Source organism: Rhamphochromis longiceps, linkage group LG1, assembly GCF_057381845.1.
Source record: "Rhamphochromis longiceps isolate RC_006_pf linkage group LG1, R_longiceps_female_GT1.1, whole genome shotgun sequence".
Lineage (NCBI taxonomy): Eukaryota > Metazoa > Chordata > Actinopteri > Cichliformes > Cichlidae > Rhamphochromis > Rhamphochromis longiceps.
Genome location: NC_140557.1, coordinates 27,378,082 through 27,399,532, shown reverse-complemented (window position 1 = coordinate 27,399,532; position 21,451 = coordinate 27,378,082). Strand labels below are relative to the sequence as shown.

At 38.0% G+C, this 21,451-nt stretch overlaps 1 long non-coding RNA gene across 2 annotated transcripts; it reads right to left on the bottom strand.

Annotated features, from left to right (window-relative positions):
• Positions 1-1,019: 1,019 nt before the first annotated feature.
• Positions 1,020-4,998, bottom strand: LOC146678845 (uncharacterized). Of its 2 annotated transcripts, none has more exons than XR_014911463.1 (5): positions 4,499-4,998; positions 3,892-3,957; positions 3,391-3,547; positions 2,843-2,935; positions 1,020-2,548 (listed from the first exon to the last, which is right to left on the bottom strand). It is a non-coding gene; the product is annotated as an uncharacterized LOC146678845 (long non-coding RNA). The 2 variants fall into 2 exon arrangements; XR_014911462.1 differs by having other exon boundaries at positions 4,655-4,998.
• Positions 4,999-21,451: the final 16,453 nt, after the last annotated feature.

The following is a 21,451-nucleotide window of genomic DNA, read 5'->3' as shown; positions in this document are numbered from 1 at the left end:
TTCACAGCAGTAATGAAAAATTTCAGATTCCTTTCACCAGAAGTCTGAAATAGATATTTAGTAACAGTTTGTTGGTGTGTGTTAAGGACTGCCCTATTAAATAAATAATAATAATAAATAAATAAATGATAAATTATGAATCGTACATTAGTTGGCTACAAAGAGAGAAGTATGGTATTCTACCACATTGTACCACAGAATGTCTTAAACAGAAAGTTGAGCTAGACTGTGGTCATGCAAACTTTCAGACTTTAAGATGGGAGGCCAAAGGTTTGAATCAATGTCTTTGAACAGTCAGTAATGCTTCCTTTTAAACCGAACCACAGACTCTTAACATTAAAAGATAATTATGGTTATTTCAGCCTGGTATATTTCCACTAAGTGCAGATATTGTCTGTAGGGATGAATATGTGTGATGACTTGATGGGACTTTTTTAAAAAATGGCTGACTTCTTGCTTTACTTTTGGTAACAGTTTGTTGAGGAGTTGTAGGGGATCAAATACTTATTTCACTCAATGACATACAGATCAGCGCATAGGTTTTATGTAAATATGACTTTCCATCTGTGTCTTTGGCTTTTGGCTTCTTCTGTTTTCAGACCCCTTCGATAGTTATTCTAGTTTATTTATTATTTTTTCACCTGTAACTACACTCAAAAAAATGAAACGTTGACTTTAATTAAAATTATTTTGTCAACAGGTTCCACGAAATTGAATTATGTTAGTTTAAAGCAAAAATCTTTAGTTCATCTAATTTAAAAAAACTACTTAAGATTAACAAGACATATTTAAGACTAACTAAATCAAGTTATGTTGTATGAACATAGATGATATATTTTCAGGTTAGATAGTTTAGATTAGTTACTTCAACACATTTCTTATTTGTGGCAGTAAAATGTTAAATTTAAGTTAGATTAATTCAAATATTATATTTTCAGCCACCTTGTGCTTTATTAATTAGTTTTACATAAATCTATTTTGTCAACAGGTTCCACACAAATGAATTAAGTACATCCAACTTATTTTTTAAAATTTATTTTATTGCCAACACATTCAGTGAGCATTTGTGTAAACCCAGTCCAAAATAAAACACAACAGCTCATTAGGGTTAGTAATTAACAGTATGTAGACAGATGCAACATCAAGACTTTAAATTAAATGTCTGTATCTACCAGAAATAGAAAAAAAAAAAACGCATTGAAGATCACATAACACATTGATAAGATGACACTTGAGTTATGCACATGTGATGCTAGTAAGGTCTGTGAGTGTTTTTTTCTTTTAGTGTCTAAAATGGATAGCAAAGTTGCTATTTGCAATGATTGCTTAGGGTCAGTCCAGTAACACAATGCCAATGAAGTGCTTTCCTTTAACAATGCAAAGTGAAGTGTCCACCTCAACAGCCACAATTTAAAAAAAAAAAAAAAAAAAAGTAACAACAACAATAATAATAATAATAATAATAATAAATAGTCCACTGATATTAGCAATCAAAGAAAATTACATCACCATCCCAAATAAAACTTTAACAAAACATGCCAACATTATGGTCTAACAATAAAACAGCTTGTCAGCGTTCAGTTTTTTTGCAACAGCACAGCAGTAACCATTTAACACTCGCCACTGTCAACATTTATTTTACCAGTGTTTGGGCAAAAAACTTCAGATGTAAACATTTTAACATGGAAACAATTGTTCGTCTTTAAAAGTCCACAAAATATACATTCATCCTGCATTCCCAACTTGGATGATCTGATATCCTCGTGTTGGTGTTGTTCCCAGACCATCATGAAAATGTTGTTCCAGGTTCAACATTGCAAGTGACCAATCACATTGTTGTGACGTTATTCTATTCCAAGCCATTCGTGCATTTATGAAATTCCAATGTTGCAAGGACAATATCAATTCTGCTTACTGTTTATTAAAGGGTTACGGTTAGGGTTAGGGTCAGTTGATCGGCGGACAGAGGCGGTTTCACGCAGCTTAAGTACAGTTTTTTGTTTTACGCCGGTTTTTCCCGAAGTCGCAAAAGTATGACGTCACAACATTCTGATTGGTCACTTGCAATGTTGATCCTGGAACAACATTTAGTATGATGATCTGGGAACAACACCAACACGAGGATATCAGATCAACCTCCTAACTTACCCTTATTTTTAGTATGTATTGCAATTACCTTTACAATGCACACAATGTAACACAAACTGAATATGAATATATTTCCACCTCATAACAATATGCCTTGAACGCTAATATACACACCACCCTTCAACATTTCTGGTGCAGTATCATCTCTCAATTAAATCCTTTAAATCTCAATGCTTTTGATTGTCTCTTAGCTTTCAGTCTTGAGGTTAACTGAGATTCAGTGCAAATATCCCACCCATTAAGAGTGCACATGCAGAGGCCAGGTCTTCCAGGTCATGCAGGACACACAGGACACACTAGATGGTTATACCCACATCGGCTGGAGGAGTGCTGGCATCAGCTCTTTCGATGGTAAAGATAGCAAGGGTAATTTGTTCCAGCTCCCTCTGAACAGCTGTAGCTTAGACACAAAAACATAGAAAAATGGCATCCAGTTTTAAAAAAAGAAAGAAAAAGGGCCAAAGCTACCCTTTAATGACGTAAACACAATATTAGGAACATGCACCCCAGTGCGCCACTATTTTAGACTACAGATTCAACGATAAATATAAATAGTTTGGGTATACAAGAAGATTTCCCAAAACATTTAAACAGGTTCCATGCAAATTACAACAACAACATTACAACATGCAACAACATTAGTTATTCAAAATTTGGTTTAATACAGATAAAAAACTAAACTAAAATTACCAACCAATTATTCTTTGAAGAGGATGCTTGGGTCTTCATTCAGGTAAAAAGGTAGTGCCCTGAGGACACACTCCCTCCCCTTTTCAATGGTTTCCTTCTGTAGAGAGTGGCAGAGATACAGGAAGAGAAAACAGATATACTTTAGGATGACAGAAACTCACATTATACGCAAAATGAATGACATATCCACTGCACAGATAGACATGTACACAAGACCAACTAATCATCACATGGACATGAATAGTTAACCTGTTGGGCAGGGTTTCCACCACATTATATATGTCCATAATGGAGGTAAAGACAAACTAATACATCATCATCTTTTTTGCATTCAAAACATAACATAAAAACATTCACTTCTGGTTTAACCTAAATCAAGGGATCAGATTTTACATATGTTTAGGTAATTTAAATTTTCCAACGTTTTGAGTACCAAACTTTGTCTTGCTTAATATAAATTTAAGTGCACTGTGCAGCTACCATACACTAGCTGTTTAAATTTGAAAATGATCTTATTAGCCATAATATTTTGCTACCAACAGAATAACGCACCTGTGTGGCTGGGGCCAAAGTTTGTCTAATTTTCTTCTCTGCAACGCCTCCTTTTTTTCTTGAAGACTTTTATGAGCTGGTCAGTGTATTGGTCAAGTTGTGTAAAAAGCCTTGGAACATGTGCAGCAGTAGTAATCCTCACATATTCTGCTTCCACCTGAAAATATGTCAACAAACACAACATACTGTACTGTAAATATACATACTATATGTACACATATACAAACTAAAACTAATGTAGTAAGACGTCATTAAAGCTATAATTTTAACACAAACATTTACACAAAATGCTAATGGAGCCATTACAGCTTTTATTGTTATTTATCAAGTTCCAAAAAATATTGATCACAGCTGATCTGAAAAGAATTTCATGCCTCAGGCCCTTGAACTGCAACCATGGTTCAGATGTGGAGAAGAAATAACAGGGGCATGGGATGGGTCACAAAAGAAAACTTAACTTATAAAACAGTTTTGTTTTTAAAAGTATAACAGTTCACATACCACATACAAGCTCAGCAATACCACATACACCACATCAGTATAGGAGGGAGCAGGTAAAGGCAGGATCTGAGATTTATAAAGAAAAAAAAAATTAATTCCTTAATTTCAAGAAGCAAATTATTGTTTGAATTACAACTAAATAAAATACTACTCAGAAGAAAAGCAAGAGATTGACACTGCCATGTGCTAACTTTCTATAGAAGCAATTATCACCAGGTCTGTCGACCTCCATTGTCTGTCCACTCATATGTCTTGAATAATTTTATTAAAAAAATTAAGTGTGTACTTTCACAAACTGTAATTTATAACTACATTGATATGTATAACTCCGCTAGGAAACATGCTGTATTTACAGACCATTTTTACATAATACAGATTACTGATAGAGCAGAACAATGGTGTCACAGTGGCTTTCGCCCTTGACTTTTTGGATTTTAAATGTCACTTTATGCTATCCTTGCTATCCTATTCGATATTTCCGACTCTCGGATTACAGAAAAGGAATCCCAAGAAAGCAAATGGAAAAATAACCCCTTGAAAGAATAACCCCATGAACCCCTGTAGCTAATCCCTTAATAAAACAAAAAACAATAAAAATGTTTCTTACACAGTCCACAAAATAAGCATGTCCAGGACCCAGTAAAACTAATGTAAAACAAGCACACGCAAACGATATAACATGTCTTGTAAGACAAACGCAAAATATAACCATGCTGGACATATAGATACTACACAACATAGTCAAAGAAAAAAGTGGTCTTACCTCTCAAAGAAACAGCAGCTTGGCGCCAAAACAGCCTTTTTCAGTTAAATTTGAAGTCTTGTGCATGAGCAGGCACAAGCCGTGAAACCTTCTTGTTCTGCGCGGTTTCATTACAACTGTTTTTGCATTACTGCCACCTTGTGGATATACAAGGTATATCGATCCTAATTGACTTAACTTAAATGTTATGCGATCAAGTAACACATTAGTATTATGTACGTTGAATAATAGACACAATTACGTAGACTTGATTAGAAAAACATATGTTAACTTAACAAAAACATATATTTTAAGTAAAATGAAAATAAATAATTAATATACACTGAACAATCCACCTCATTCATTTTTTTGAGTGTACCTACTCAGCAGCTCTATGTATCTATCTTCCACTAGAGTTCTGAAGTCTGTACTTTTGAAGCAAGTCAAGCAACCAACATATTTGCTATTATTGTTATTGTTGTTCTGATCGACTAAATGAAAAACGTGCTTGCACACTGAAGAAAATACCATAATTAAAATTATAATTTCAATGCTACATGGATGTAATGCATGCACAAAGAAAAAAAAATGCCATTAAGGACTGATCGCTCTATGTGACATGAAACCTCTAGTCACCTAAAAACACTCACCCAAAACCATTCCTACTAAATCAGTTGCTGTGAAGGCAACTTATAGGATGTTATAATGCTGACAGAAGACTTTGTATTCAAAATAGTGGCACCTCTTAAACGTATCAAGTCAGCACTGTTAAACCGACTCCTTGGGTCACTGAATCCATCCACAGATTTCCTATAAAACAGAGTACCTGTCGAAAGCCAGGAAACAAGAGGTCCACGAGCTTTATCTGAAGGAACTCTTGTCTACCTATAATAACATGGTGAAAGACGTGAGAGCCTCTTCTCTAAATTACTTACAGCATAAAAAAGGGATCCTAAGGATTCGATAAAGTGAACAGCATAGTTTCTCCTCCAACAGCACGTACATCCACGTGCATCCATCAGATAAGGACCATTATCAGATAAGGGGGCCATTATTCCCAAGTTAGAACATCACAGTCTTTCACTGTAAAAGCTAACCAAGGAACTTTGGTTTAATTTTGATCCGTCTTTGCCTTGTGACGCTCGCATAAAGTATCTGGCACAATTTCCATTTAAAGAATGTTGCTCAACTCAGTACCATCCCTAGTCTTCAAGTTGGATCCTTAGATCAGAAGCTAGAAGTCCTCTTGTGATCCCATGTACCCATCTAAAAACTAAGGGGAATTGTGCTAAACCTTAGCAACAAGATTTTGGAAGAGCTTACCACTCTCTATTCATACCCTTGACTCTGTAGCATCATTTTAAATAAACAATTTAAAACTCATCTATTCAGACAGGCATAATATTGTATTCTGTGTTGCTCATGTGTGTTTATTCTACCTAATTACTTACTAAAAAAAACCTGTGGCTCTTTTTGAGTTATTCTATAATTTCTGTATTAACTACCTCTTAACCCACTGTTGAACTAAATTTTGGGAAAACAGGTCTTTATTTAAACTTCCACTGCAGCCATGACCTCAGTCTGCTCCTCTGCTGCAGTCAGGTGGTTTTATTCAGCTTTTTGGCCACCCATTCCTTTTTCGCTGATGAGGCCTTGACACCGGTTACAGCCCTGTAGCTGGGCTCCCTGCACTACACTGTCAATTTCAAGTAGTTCAACCTTTCCTCTTTTTTTTTTGTTTACCTTCTTCTCTCTGCCTTTTTAGCAGAGCTAATTTGGCAGTGCTTTTTCTCGTTTTACTAATCGTGAGATGTCTTCATGAACATTTTAAAGAGATTAACCATTAACAGTGTTTTTCATTGTTTTTGCAGTGATTGTGTGAGACAGACTAAGTGCAGTGCAGTCACACTGGGATGCCTCACATTCATCATCATAGTTATCGTGACCTTAATAATATCTCTTTTATGACGTAGTGTGTAATGTGTGCTGTGATTAATAGCATGTGATTATCTGTTCAGTTTTCATCACAGCACTGAAAAGATTTGTTGAGATGGTAGTTTAAATATGACTCACTTCAGATATTGAAAATGTTCGATTCACAATTTATGGAAAAAAAGTAAAATTCTAATAAATTAAGACTTTGCTTTTGTCACCTATGCACAGCATATTCCACATGTTTCCCTACTGACTATTCACTCCTTGTTTCAACTGCAATGCCGCTCAGTCATCAGTAATCATTAATATATGCTGTAGATGGACACAGATGCAATAGGGCTCTCTACAGTTTAGTTGAAAGCAGAGGCTGGAGCAGAGGCTGCAGCTCTTATAAGAGATGATTTTGAAACTAGTTCGTTTCTGAGCAGGACACTGAGAGCAAAGAGCCTCAAGGGTTGCTGCTGTGCCTCTTGATTTTCTCCTCCCCTGTCTTTTCGCCTTTTGTTCATCCTCCTCTAATTTGGCATCACATTAGTTCGAGATATATAACAATATTTATATATCTCAAGCTTTTCTTCCTTTTGAAGACCAGATCTCCCCTTTCAAAAGCACTTTGTCCTCTAGCGCTGTTTGACATTCTGATTGCAAGTCAAATAACCAATGGGGGGTTTTGAAAGGATGTGAATTACTTCAACTGATGATGTGGTGTCTAACAAGATCAACCAATTTCTCTTCTTATCTTGTCAATCAATAGAACTCTGTAGTGCTTTTCAGAGCCTCCCTTCCTCAGGATGCAAGTTCATTGACTTGTTTTTTTCTCTATGTTCTTCTGTCAGCTAAATGGCATTGTGGCATGAGCAGTCGCTCACAAGGAGGCTCAACGAACATCAGGCGCAGAGCACACGCTGAAAAAAATCGTTCTATTAATTAATGGTGTAATTAAGGTTTTGTCATTGACATGGCATGAGGTGACAGGGATGGATGGCGTACTTGGTACTGCACCAAGCAGTCGCACATTCGATAATGAATGGCAGCTATTACGAGCACGTTTGGGTGGTGATGGGGCCACCTGCAAAGGCTTGGCATCCCCACCTATTCTTGCTCTTTTTCCCTCCCAGAGCTCTTTATCTGTTCCCAACACTTTGGTTTTCCAATTCTGACCTTATCCTTCATTTAGCATGCTCCTAATTTAACACAGTCTCTCCCATTGTGCTCACGCAGACTTAGTAGACCCTGCTGTTCTAACTGCTTAAAATTAATACCAGGTAATTTAACCAGAGGAATCCCTTTCTCCTAATATTTTTGTTGGCAATTATTGTCACCTTTTCACATCCGTTATTTAATTCAAGCTGGGAGAAATGTTCACGTTATTTTAATGCATAGTCCAGCTGTGAAGTCACTGTTCCTGATCAAGACAATCTGTCTCACAGCTTAACACTTAAATGAGCCTGCACAAAAGTGAATTTCTTTTTTTTTAGCTGGATAACTTCCAGCATCAGTCCAGCTGCATGACTTTACCTTAGCAGGATACCATAGATGGCAAAATTACCATTAGTTCTAATTTTAGTCCTAATAATTTATATAACAAAGTAGCTGTAGTTTAAGACAGAACAAAAACCAGACTGTACAGTTACCAAGGCTACGACAAGAAACATTTTGCAAGGCATGGGGTTTTGAGCTGTCAGTCTAAAACCCTAAAAGCAAGACAAGCTATTTTCACCCTCTTTGAAAATGTACATGAATAAGTTGCTTCAGTACACTATAGCAACTCAAAAGGATGTTCAGTGCTGAAGTGCATCAAGAATGTGTCTTGGATGAAATCACATCTAAAGTAATAAAAAGTGGTGCTTTTTACATGCAGCTGTTTTTCGTTATGAGGCTGCTGAAAGCTTCAAATCAACATCAATGGTTCAGGCTTTAATTATTAAAATCAAAAGGATGGCATGTAATATTAAAACATCTTCAGGCACTCCACAGTTGAGGGGTAGGAGGAGGATGGTGGTGGTGGTAGTGGAGGTGAATCTGTTTCAGAGATAAGGCGATATTTTCATTTCCTATCAAGGGTAAGATTACATAGGTTTGGAGCTATAGACTACTTTTGAGGACAGTGTAAAAATGGCTCTTCTTGTAATATAGGGGAAGATTTATTAGTTCGCCAGTGACGATCTGAAGAACAGTTTGAATGCTCATTATCCAAATATGTTGGGTAATGAGTATTCAGTGAGCACAGATGTACATATTCACAACCCCACTTGCACCTGTGACACCTTTACCCATCCATTGCATGCTTGTGCAGTGGTGAAAGCAGTGCAAAGACCCCCCACCCCAAACACACACACACACTCCACCCCACCCCAGTGGGGACAAAATGCAAATGCAGTATGGTAAAAACATGGGGCTGCAACTGAAACCTGTGGTGTTAAGAAGCTGTGAGCTGGGGGTGGAAAATGCTGTGCCAAAAAAAGCAACAAGAACAAAAAACAGTAATAAAAAGAAACGTAGGCTTAAAAAAACCTGCGGTACAGAGACTATTTATGATGCTTCAATACCATGCTGCATTATCCTTAGCTTAATATGAATGCTTAACTAATACATTTTAAAATCCTCTCTGAATTCATCTCGGGTACTTCAGAGTTGATTTTTGTCACATCGAAGCAGAAGGAGTATATCCAGATACAATGTCCTACACAAAGGAGATTATACTGTGTACAGTCATTCAATCTTTCATCGATCTTACACACATATAATTCCTCTTCATTATTATCCTTTGAGCCTGGGTCCTCTACCATAGGGCTGGGAGCTTGAGGGTCCTGTTCAGTATCTTTTCTGTTCCCAGGACTGCATACTTCTGGAGAGAGATCTAAGATGATGTTCCTGGAATCTGCTGGAGCTTGTCTATTATGTCTGGTTGGTGCCACCCTAGGGGGTTTATCCCATTTTAACATTGGGACTTCCAGGTCGTACTTGACACAGATGTTCCTGTATACAGGGAGTGCAGAATTATTAGGCAAATGAGTATTTTGTCCACATCATCCCCTCCATGCATGTTGTCTTACTCCAAGCTGTATAGGCTCGAAAGCCTACTACCAATTAAGCATATTAGGTGATGTGCAACTCTGTAATGAGAAGGGGTGTGGTCTAATGACATCAACACCCTATATCAGGTGTGCATAATTATTAGGCAACGTCCTTTCCTTTGGCAAAATGGGTCAAAAGAAGAACTTGACAGGCTCAGAAAAGTCAAAAATAGTGAGATATCTTGCAGAGGGATGCAGCAGTCTCAAAATTGCAAAGCTTCTGAAGCGTGATCATCGACCAATCAAGCGTTTCATTCAAAATAGTCAACAGGGTCGCAAGAAGCGTGTGGAAAAACCAAGGTGCCAAATAACTGCCCATGAACTGAGAAAAGTCAAGCGTGCAGCTGCCAAGATGTAACTGAGTTCAATTGAAAGCCTGCATGCGCTAGTACCTCTTGCCACAAGTTCCCAGAATCCTTTGCGGTTTTACCCCTGAATGACGTCACATTTTTGGTGGGCCGGTCTCTAGTCAAAATGCCCGGGCCGATTTTTTTGTCCCAGTCCAGCCCTGGTTGCATCTGTCTCCTATATGCTCTTCCAGTATTGCAGTGTCTCCAGCCTTGTTGGAGTGGTTGTCATATTGTGCCTTTGAGAATACACCTTGAATTGTTCAGTGGGGGACATCTGGTTTATTCTCCTGGCCTCTAGCCCTCTGGTATACCTCTTCAAGTGGTAGCTAAGACTGTGAGTCTTTGCTTGGCAGTTTCTAAGGCCTCGGGGATGAACAGCTTGTTGTATTTGTTAGACACCTCTTTTTTTTAATCACATGTGTACAGTATATTCATCATCTCTTTTGGGTAGGACATTTTGTGTGTCAATATTTCAATAATATATTTTTACAAAATAAAGAAATACATAAAAACAAGACCTATCTCCAAAAATTTGTGGAAATATTTCAAGGTGGCTGTTTTCCATTGCAGCTCCTTCTTGTTGTCTTTATTGTCATATTTCTGTGGTAACATTATGTTTAAATGGCCTGAAAACCTATTATGGTATTTTATCATGAAATGCAGGAAGCGTTTGCTATGATACAATAATGTATAGAGTCTGACACTAAATCTTTACCTCAGAGACAAAAAGTGAATTGTCTTATAGACAACAGAATAACAGATATAGGTTAGGCTTTTATTGCCAGGCCTTTGTGAAGGTTTATCAGTGATAGAAATTAATAATTTCGCCTCAGTGCTAGTGAACAGTGGAACAGTTACCAGCCTCGCAGCTGAGCTCAAGCTCATGCATTTCATATATCCTTACATTTATGATCATTCAAGGTTATCCCTGCTTAGGATTAATGACAAGAAAGCTTGCCATGTGACCTTTCCCTGCATCTTCTGCTGTGTCCTCAAGTGTGTATGTTGTACCAACTCCCTGGTATGGTCTACTAAAACAAATCTGTCATTCTGGAAATCAATCATTCTCATATAAATTCCACTATCAGCTTGACCTGTCTTAAATGAACTAGAACAGGGAACTGAATTGACTTGAATAGCCTGATCAAAGCATTAGCTTTTTTTTCCTTTTTGAAGATTTAAACAATTTTCATAGTCAGTTGGTTATGATGAGCTAATTTCCATTACACTCCAGATGGTTGTAAACATACACTGAAATAGGGTGTTAGAAATCCTGCGAAAATAATGCCGCATTTTCTTAACTAAAATTGACTTAAATTGTATGCAGCAAGTGCCTTTACCAAGCGAAGTAGAAATACACAAAAAAAAAAATGAAGGTATGATGGTGTCAGAAATGAGTCAAACACACAGCCAAAGCCGTTCAAATTTCAATTACTCAGAAGGAGGTAAGAGGAGGATAGAAAAGAAGGATGAAGTGGAATGAGAAAAGAGAAGGTGGGGGTGGGGGGTTGTCACTGAAATGCGAGAGAAGCTATATCAGTCTGATCAGTCATCCGTCCTCCTCCAATCTCCTGATAAAGCAGGTACTGCAGGAGGTGAAACGATGTGTATCAAAACCTCATGAAGATCGATGGCATCCTTCTGCCAGCTTTGAGAGAGACAAAAGAGAATGACTGTAAGAAATAAAAAGGAAAAGACGGCTATCTAAAGTGGTCAACACAAACGTGACAAGAGCAGGGAGACAGAGGAAATTGTGGGCTATTAAAAAGTACGAACAGGAGGAAGGCTTGATTTTTCTGCAGCTTGTTAACACAATGTCAGGTGATGCGGTAAATAAGTCCCAGAGAAATGAGAGAGGGCTATAATCAGAAATTTGCAGGATCTTGAGCCAGGTGTGTTTATGTACACAGTTCTTAGGCAAACAGCAGAGCGACAGGTGATATCAGCTCTAAGAGCTTAACAGGCCCGCAGATGTAGAGGTCATGTCTTAGTTTCACAAACAGACACGGACTATAAGAGAGCCTTGATTTCACCCTCGTACTTCACAGAATTTACTCACTTTTCTTTTTACGGTTTAAACTGTGAGTGTACTTTAAGACACTTTAAGAATAACTTGGACTAAAATAAAATATATTTCCTTCAAAGCCAACAGAGGATTAATTAAACAACAAAATGCTATAATAAAAACAATAAAAAAAACAGATGTAAATTATGTCCCTGGAAATATATTTAAATAATGCAAATGCACTTATTTTTAGTGAAAAGCCATGCACACTTATCCAACACCACTGTTATCATAGTTAGGAACAAAGACATTCCAGTATAGTATGCTTTAATATGCCTATAATAGATCACAGATGACTTTCATTATACGCCTGCCACGGTTATATGATTCACATCATGAATGGCGACACAGTGACTATTTATTTGCTGTTAAGAGCAAGTATTTTTCATATTCTACAGAGGAAAACATGAACTTATCACATGTGGTGTCAAAACAAATGCTGTTGTGTCTGCACACACAACCACTAATGTGCCATTAAAAGGGCAACCACAAACAAACAGCGAACATGTGAGAAATCCCACAGATGATATTTTTGAACTAGTGATTTTTTAAGATGCAAATTTGTATTAACAGAAAAAAGATCTTTGCTTGTGCAGCCGTGGCATAGGGCTTTTTACACTGAATACATTTTCACATGTGCGAAAAATGAAACTAATGACTGCTAGATTCTATTTAACTGCTTTAGATTCAAGGTCCTGAAATTAAGCATGCCTAGCCACTGTCACACTGTGAATAGAACAGAGCCACCAGCAACACTTTTACTGCCATGTCAAGGCAAGATATGTGCTAAAAGGCCTGTTGTTGTTTCCTATTTGCACAGACAAACTGTCCAAAGCCATCTGCATCAAATAAGTCTCATTACGACCACTCTTCAGCTATGATTAGCTAAACTACTCAGGTGGTACTTTGTGTGAGTTCCCCAAGAGTGAATATCCACAAATGATATAAAGTGGTAGCTAATAAGTCTTAATATTAACAAGCAATACCTCCGTTTACATCCACATTTCAATTAAGTATCAAATAGTGAATGCTTAGCTTGAAGAGACTGAAGATTTCTGAAAGACTTCTGTTGCACTGTTTATTTGCCTTTTTCAAAAAATAAAAAAGTTATCCAATGAGCAACATAACTGACATTATGTAACAAATAAACTGGCCACATTTCATGTTTTGTTACATAATTTTTTAACTTGAACAGAACTTTTACCTTTTCTAGGAAAATGTCTTTTTGACACTCTTCAGTAGCACTTACATACAGCAGACTTCACAGTTTGAATTTTGTATATATACTGCAGGGATTTAGACAATGCGTTGCTCATGTGCCATTGACAGTATGATGTATGATTTAGGTGCAAGAACCTTCTAGTTTATTGGAGGAAGATAAAGAACAAAATTTTTAAACCAGGCTTTATCCAACATTTAAACTTCTCTTCTGAAAAGTTTGCATTATTAATGCCATATTTGCATATTTAAGAATTTCAGCAAATTTCAGAAAGATTGTAGAAGAAATACACACACACACACACACACACACACACACACACACACACACACACACACACACACACACACACACACACACACACACACATTAGGTGTCTTTTAATTTCTATTTACTTGCAGTGAAAATAATCACTGAAAAAAGACAGTGGACGACCTGAGTTGGACTGAGAAGAGGACGAAACAGTGGAACTTTTGTATGATTAACCAGGATCCTCCCCCTCTACACACACACACACAGTGATATGAGAATGAGAATAGTCAATTATTAATGCTCATTATATTTACTTTTTCCAGTTCAGTTTATCAACACATGTGCCGTGCAGCTGCTCCCTTGTTGAGGCTGACTGATGATCAGAGGTGGGAGTGGCTGCAGCTGTCGGGGAGGAGCTTCTTAACAGGCTGTGCATCATACCACGAGTTGGATACAAAGGGAAAGGAACCAAGCAGGGAACAAAGAGTCTGTTACAATCTCAAAACTTGCAGTTGCTCTCTTCTTTGAGTAGCATTTTAGAAAGTGTGAATCCCACTTTGCAAACTTGTGAAAGTGTTTGTGAAGAAAAATGCATTTAAAGGACAGAGAAATAGGTGTTAAATATTTTAGTACATTACCGAAGACTTCTTACTGTCAGTCTGGCAGCAGCCTCCCACTGAAAACTGGAAATAATTTCTAAAGTGTGCACCAAACTATGTGTTTAAAGTACAAAAGACTTTTGTTGTCTGAGCAATGATTGGATGTCCGCCAGAATAGGTCCAAGCGCTCACGTAGCCAGCCACAAGTGATGTGCTCGCTGTTCTTTTTTCATTTTCCTTAGACACTTCACTATCATCTTGTTTTGCAAAGTTGCAGGCTTTTGTATTGGGTAATTTTGCCTGAGGACACAAAGATAATGGTCAGCCAGTCAGTCACTCCATGAGATGCATATCAGATGTTTGTAAGGGTTATCAATAGCATTATAATAACAATCATGTAACATCAACTCAAGGAAGTCTGTTGAATTACGCCAGGGACTCAAATACTCTCATTTTGTGCACTGAGTACCCTCGCGTATTATTTTTCAGTGTTGCAGGGATAGTGTAGTGAGGAGGGATATTTTAGCCTAAACAATGATCTAAATTTAACCAGGCAGCAAGTAAAAGCCAAAGTAAAAATAAATGAAAACAAAACAAAAGATACCAAACAGTGCATCCGCCTGTGTGTATATGTTGCTGTTCTTTCAAGCTGCTCTCACCGTCCAGTATTTCTTCCATCACTGTGTCAAGGGTTGGAAGCCAAAGGGCACTTTTTGCATGTCTCTGTGATGCCAAAAGCTAAAATACAAATGGCAGTATTTGATGTTCTGGTAGGAGAATATGTCGAACAGATGCAAAAAGATTTGTTTTTAAAGCAAAATCTCATAAAATCTAAATAAAAAACAACATTTACACGTTGTATATAATCTACTGGTATATCTATATCCTACGTTGAAAGCTGATCAATTCTTATTGAGCCCAAGTAAGGTAAGTAATATAGGTTCATATGGGTGTGCAACACGTATTGCAAAATGTATCAGCCTCATAATGTTGTTTGTTTATGCAGCTGCATAGTTCAGTTGGTGTAGTTTCTAAATTCTGTACATATTTATTGATTTATGTATTGACTGTAATAATATTGTACTGTGATGTCATGTCCACAAAACAGATACTTTGCTGCCATTCAGTTTCTATAAAACAGTATTTAAAAAACGATGTCTCCCAGCTATAACATAAAGATTTCAGAATATGACTGATTATACAGATATAGTTCTCAAATATGTAGTAGTGGTTTTACAGATGATACTTCTTCTGGTGAATAGTAAGCCCTGACCTGCCCTTTACTCTGTGATTCTGGTCCAAAAATGAACAGTATATTCTTCGTGTTATTTTGGTGTTACACAGGAAGATTTATTTTTTGTGGAGGCAGGCTGGTATTTTGTGGCGTAAATTTGAATTTGAGTTAAAAAGTATTTTCCTGGGTGGGAACAGGTTTGCCTGGGCTGGTTTCCAAGGGAAGGCCTATGTTTTGGAAACACTGATCTGGCATACACAAGCCGCTGGTCAGTTTCCAAGGCACCTAGCCTCAAAACTCACTCTTCACACCTTCCCTCCGCTGCTGTAAAAGCCTAGAGTATTTGCCAAACACAACTAGGCACAGTTGTGGTGGTGATGCTGGATGCGTACAACCACTGATTATGGTAGTTCAACAAAAACATCTCCATATTTATCCATTTATCTACCCCTACTAACACAATAAAAGCAACATTTAAAATTGTAATGTTCCTTCTGAATCCATTTTGAGTTTCATTGAGAAATATTTTAATGGCTAAACGGAACCAACGTAATTGTTATTCCTATGTTTGTGATGATTACATTCATTAACTACAACAAAGTGCAAAAAAATGAAATAAAAAAAAGAATCTTTTAACTTGCGTCTTCATCCTATCACCCCAAATAAACTCAAATGTACTCCATAAGGCTGGATATCTGTGCAGCCTTAAACCTGTTGTGTACCAGGGGGATGAAAGGGGGAGATGTTTGTCTGCTCAATATTGCAGCAGATCAGCCAGCCACAACACGGATCTGTGTGCAAACACTTCTGTAATAAGAAATTTGTATCTAAGTATACCTCTGCCGTTTCCAACAACAGTCTAATTTCATGGTGTGTCGTGTTTATTCTCTCAAGATGTTTGACCCTTTATGGAACAACTCAAATTTAATTTGTAGCAGGAAGATCCAGAACACTGCAGAGCCCCACTGTTAAGCCTCCTATACATGGAAAATCACTGCGAGGGCACAGGGGTCTGGTTTGTCGGAAAAGCAGTTTATTTATAAGGGGATTTGTGCTGATCTGCATATAAACACAAAGGAATGATGAGGCTATTATCCTATCACTAACCTTACTACAATAATGTGTTTTTAATTACTGTATTGGGTCCCCTGGTTGTATTTAGTACTTAATGGAAATTCATGAGAGCGACTTGGCATCACAATACTAGAATATGTGATGCATTTGATCCTGTATTTTCTATGCTTGCTTAGAAATTAGAAATTAGGTATTAACATTAACTTAAAGTAATAAAGCTTAAATGTGAAGCACAGTTGTGGGATGCACCAAAAGACTTTGTTCTTTTACATTGTCTTATAAAGGAAATAAGTAATGCACACGAATCTTGGGTCCACAAACAGTGCAAATAGCTTTAGGCTATTTATTGAAATTTTTAAAGTAAAACTAGGACCCAGTTGTATGATCCATCGTGGCAAGTTACCAAAACCAGCACATTTACAACTAAAATTTTTACCATTAAATCTGAAATAAATTCAAATCTAACACTACGGATACTGCAGTCTTTGTGTATGGGCTGAATGGAAGAAGAGGTGGGAGTTAGTTGAGTGGGAGTCAGGGTTATCTCTCTGACCTTTTTATATTGTATTGCAGGTGTCATTTACATGTCCTAGGTGATTTTGTTGTAATTGGATAGTGCACAACACATAAAATCCAGATGGAAAAGCTTCCAGAAAGCATTAAAAACCTGATTACCAATGCAACCTCGGGGTGCTCATTACCATGCAGTCTAATACAGAAAACAGTCTCAAAGATGAGCGTAGAGTTGAGTCAACACTTGACCCAAGCAAACAAAATGAACATCAGCAGCTTCACCATAGTATTTTTTTTTTTTTTGCATTCACGCATCTTAACTGCTGATGTGAAATTACTACTGCATCAGTTGATAACAAGTATTTTACAGCTTTTCAGATGTGAAGACTTTCTTGCTCTGGGATGATATAATAGAAATACAATTAAATTTTTTTCACTATTCACTTCCATGTCGTATTATTTACTATTACTTATTTATGCTTCTAACTTCAATCCTAATGCTGGGTAGAACTCCTTGGTTTTTCATTTTAATGCACTAGGTACCCTATAGTAAGGTTCTTGAGGTAGTGAATGACTTGAACAACAATGAGACATGCTCTGTTTGACTTTGACTTTGACACTGAGATACAGTGACAAATCAGAAAATGATGCTGCAGTGATACACCTTGTATCCCCCCCAAAAAAGATGGCCCCGATAAAGCATCCATATATTGAATACACCTGTTAGGATTAAAAGTTTATTGTCATGAAAAGTTCTCTGCTGGTGTTATTGCAATTTCTGCCGTGGTTCTTGTAGTGGTTCTTGTTCTTTTTTCAGTTGCTTCCTTTAAGTCAGGGGTGGGGGAACTCCAGGCCTTAAGGGCCGGTATCCTGCAGGTTTTAGATGTGTCCATGATCCAACACAGTTGATTTAAATGGCTAAATTACCTCCTCAACATATCTCGAAGTTCTCCAGAGGCCTGGTAATGAATTAATGATTTGATTTAGGTGTGCTGACCCAGGGTGATATTTAAAACCTGCAGCACATCGGCGCTTGAGGCCTGGAGTTCCCTCGCCCTGCTTTAGGGGATTCCACAGCTGGTCATCTGCTCTCATCATATCCCTAATATTGTTCTTTGTCACACCGACCCTCTGCATGTCCACTACATCTATGAATCTTCTCTGTGGTCGTGCTCCTGCCTGGCAGCTCAATATTAAACATACATTGTCAAATATATTGACTGTCTCTCCTCTGTACATGTCCAAACCATCTCAGCTTGCCCTTCCTAACTTTGTCTCCAAACTGCTCAACCTGAGCTGTCCCTCTGATATACTCATTTCTAATCTTGTCCATCCTAGTCACTGCCAATAAAAATCTTAATATTTTCAGCTCTGTTTTACAGGTCAGCCTTGTGTCTTTTTGACAATGCCACTGTCTCCAAACCATACACCATAGCAGGTCTCAATACCATTTTGTAAATCTTCCCTTTCACTTTTGGTGACAGTCATCTCTACTCACTCCACCCTGCCTGAACTCTCTTCTTCACTTCTCTCGTGCACTGTCTGTTGCTTTGGTTGTTAACCCCAGGTATTTAAACTCATCTGCCTTCATGATTTCTACTCCTTGTATGTTGCCTTTGCCTTTTGACACCTTCTCATTTATACGGACACATATTCTGCCTTGTGTCTACTGACTTTCATTCCTCCTTTCTCCAGCGCATACCTCTACCTCTCCAATCTCTTTCACCTGCTCTCTACTCTCAGTATAGATCACGCGATTGTCTGCAAAAACCATATACGACAGAGAATCCTTCCTGACCTCATCTGTCAATTTATCAATCACCAATGCAAAGAAGTCAGAGCTGATTCCTGATAAACTCTATCCATACCTTGCACCTTTTTGTCACTCCTACTGCACACTTCACCACTGCCTCAATGTGTCCCCATGTCCCTTGCATATCTGCACCACCATCATATAATTCTCTGTCACTCCTGACTTCCTCATGCTGTACCACAGTTCTTTTCTTGGCACCCTATCGCATGCTTTCTCTAGATCCACAAAGACACAGCACAGCGCCTTCTGATTTTCTCTATACGTCTATATCAACACTCCCACAGCAAACATTGCATCTGTAGTGCTCTTTCTCAGCATGAAGCCATGCTGCCGCTCACTTGTCACCCCTCTTCTTAACTGAACTTCAACAGTTCTTTCCTATATTTTTTGAATTGTTATGTATGTCACTGTAGTTACTACATCTCTGCACATCATGTTTGTCCTTGCAAACTTGTACCAGTACGATTCTTCTCTATTCCTCTGGCATTTTCGTACTCTCCAAGATTGTTTAGCATAATCTGGCCAAAAGGTCCACTGCCCTTTCTCCAAGACATCTTCACAACTGCACACCTCCACAGTTATGTCATCTCGGCAACCACCTTTTTCACTCTTCATCCTCATCAGAGCTGCCCTCACATTCTCATTACTAATCCTCAAAACTTTCTGTCCTCCATCTCTCAGGTTCTCTCTTATTTTCTTCACTCATGAGCTCTTGAAAGTACTCCTTCCATTTTCTCAAGACATCTTGTTACTCCCTAGTACATTTTCATCTATGTCCTAAATCAACCCAACCTGCTGCACATCCTAAACAGCTTGATCTCTTTGTTCAGCCATCTGATACAAATGCTTTTCCCTTTTGTTAGTATCCACAGTGTCCAGCCTCACATGCAACTCACTATTAGAGTTTTCCTTTGCCACTTCTCTCTGGAAGTAGCCTCCCAGTAATCCTGCCCTGCGTACTTGTGGTTGGACTTATAAAAAAGCGTGTGCATGTGTGTGTACACATTTTACCCCAAACCATGATAATAGTAGCTAGATGTAACCAAGTATTTGATTCCTAAAGTTAATCTGCCAACATCTAAAAACAAGTGTCCTACACAAAATCTTCAAGTTTAAAGGCTTTTTGTTTGTACACCCACCACGATACTACCAACATCAAAATTTGTCAGTTTATACGCCTTTTTGTCAAGCTATATGTTTTCCACAGCACTGCTTTGTACGTTGGACAATCTCAAACTGGACAAGTGGTGAAAAACTGGGTGAATGGGTAATGATGTTAACTGCTTCCATGTGTGTTATGAAGACAAGGGGTCCTGACCATGACACTTTATGGGGAGTTAGGGGTGAGAATGTGTTGGTAATTTGACTAATTTTCCTGTCTCCATTTCGCATCTGGAGTGTGACTATAGGTGACAAATGCACTTTTTTCCCATAGTTGTGGCTTGTGTTCCACATGTAACCCAAAGAAGCATGCAGGAGAAACCCACATAGGAAAACTGCAACTAAACTATCAGAATAAACACTAATGAGGGCCGTGGAAGTTATAGTTAACACTAATCTATGCATTGTTTACCTCATTGCCACCACATTCAAAGCCTAACTATTAACTATTAACAACCAACCGAAGTGCATTTTTTCTTTACACTGTTGCATCTGTTTCAGAACTGTCCATCCATTCATTTTCTTTACAGCTTATCGAGTTCAGGGTTACAGGGAGTAAGAGGGTGAACCCTATTCCAGCTGTCTGAGAGGTAGGGTACACCCTGGACAGGTCAGCAGTCCATCATAGGGCTAACACAGAGAGACAAACAACAGTTTATGTTCAGAGTCATACCTATGGCCAATTTAGAATCATCAGTTAACCTACGAAGCGTCCCTTTGTACTGGAGGAGGAAGGTAGAGTAGCCAGAGATAACTCAGGGAGAACATTCAAACTCCACAAAGAAAGGCTTCAGCCAGCTGATGGTATAGAACCCAGAACCTTCTTGGTATTAGGTGACAGTGCTAACCACTGCACCAATGTGGCACCCTGTTTCTGAACTACTACCCTGAAAAAAAAAGGCCTTTCTGAAAAAACACAGTTTTTGAGCCACTGCTTGAACTACTGTGATGTGTGTAGCACAGGGTTTAGGTATTACTATCACAGTGTCAGTGCTATAACTGCAGTAGATAAGCATCAGGAACGTCTTTTCTCAGAAAGGCTACTGGATAGAAGATGCTTGCATTATTTAAAATAATTGATTATTATAGTCTAAGTCACTGTGCAAGACAGCTGTAATGGCCACAGTTACCATTTCTTATCGAGGTGAGTAAATAGTTTTAACAGTCCTGTCAGCATCAGTCTTGTTATTTATTGCAGATCACTTATCTATGACACAGTTGACAGCGACAACACAAACAGGAAGTCAGCGATATGAGCATTGCTGCAATCCTCCAATCACGGCAAGACAGACAAGTAGGCAGGTCTTCATTGCACTGCACTCTACTAGATGGGCTTCTCCCTGGCCCCTGCGATTGCCATTGCATCAATATGTCCTGTTTAATGAATCTAACAGACTGGAGATAAACAGATCAATTGAAGCTGTCAATGTTGAACCAGTGTTACAAAACAATTTTTGTTTTTTGCATTGAAAGTCAGCCTGAGTATTACTTAACTGCTGTTTCTTGTAAGACCTATTGTGAGATGT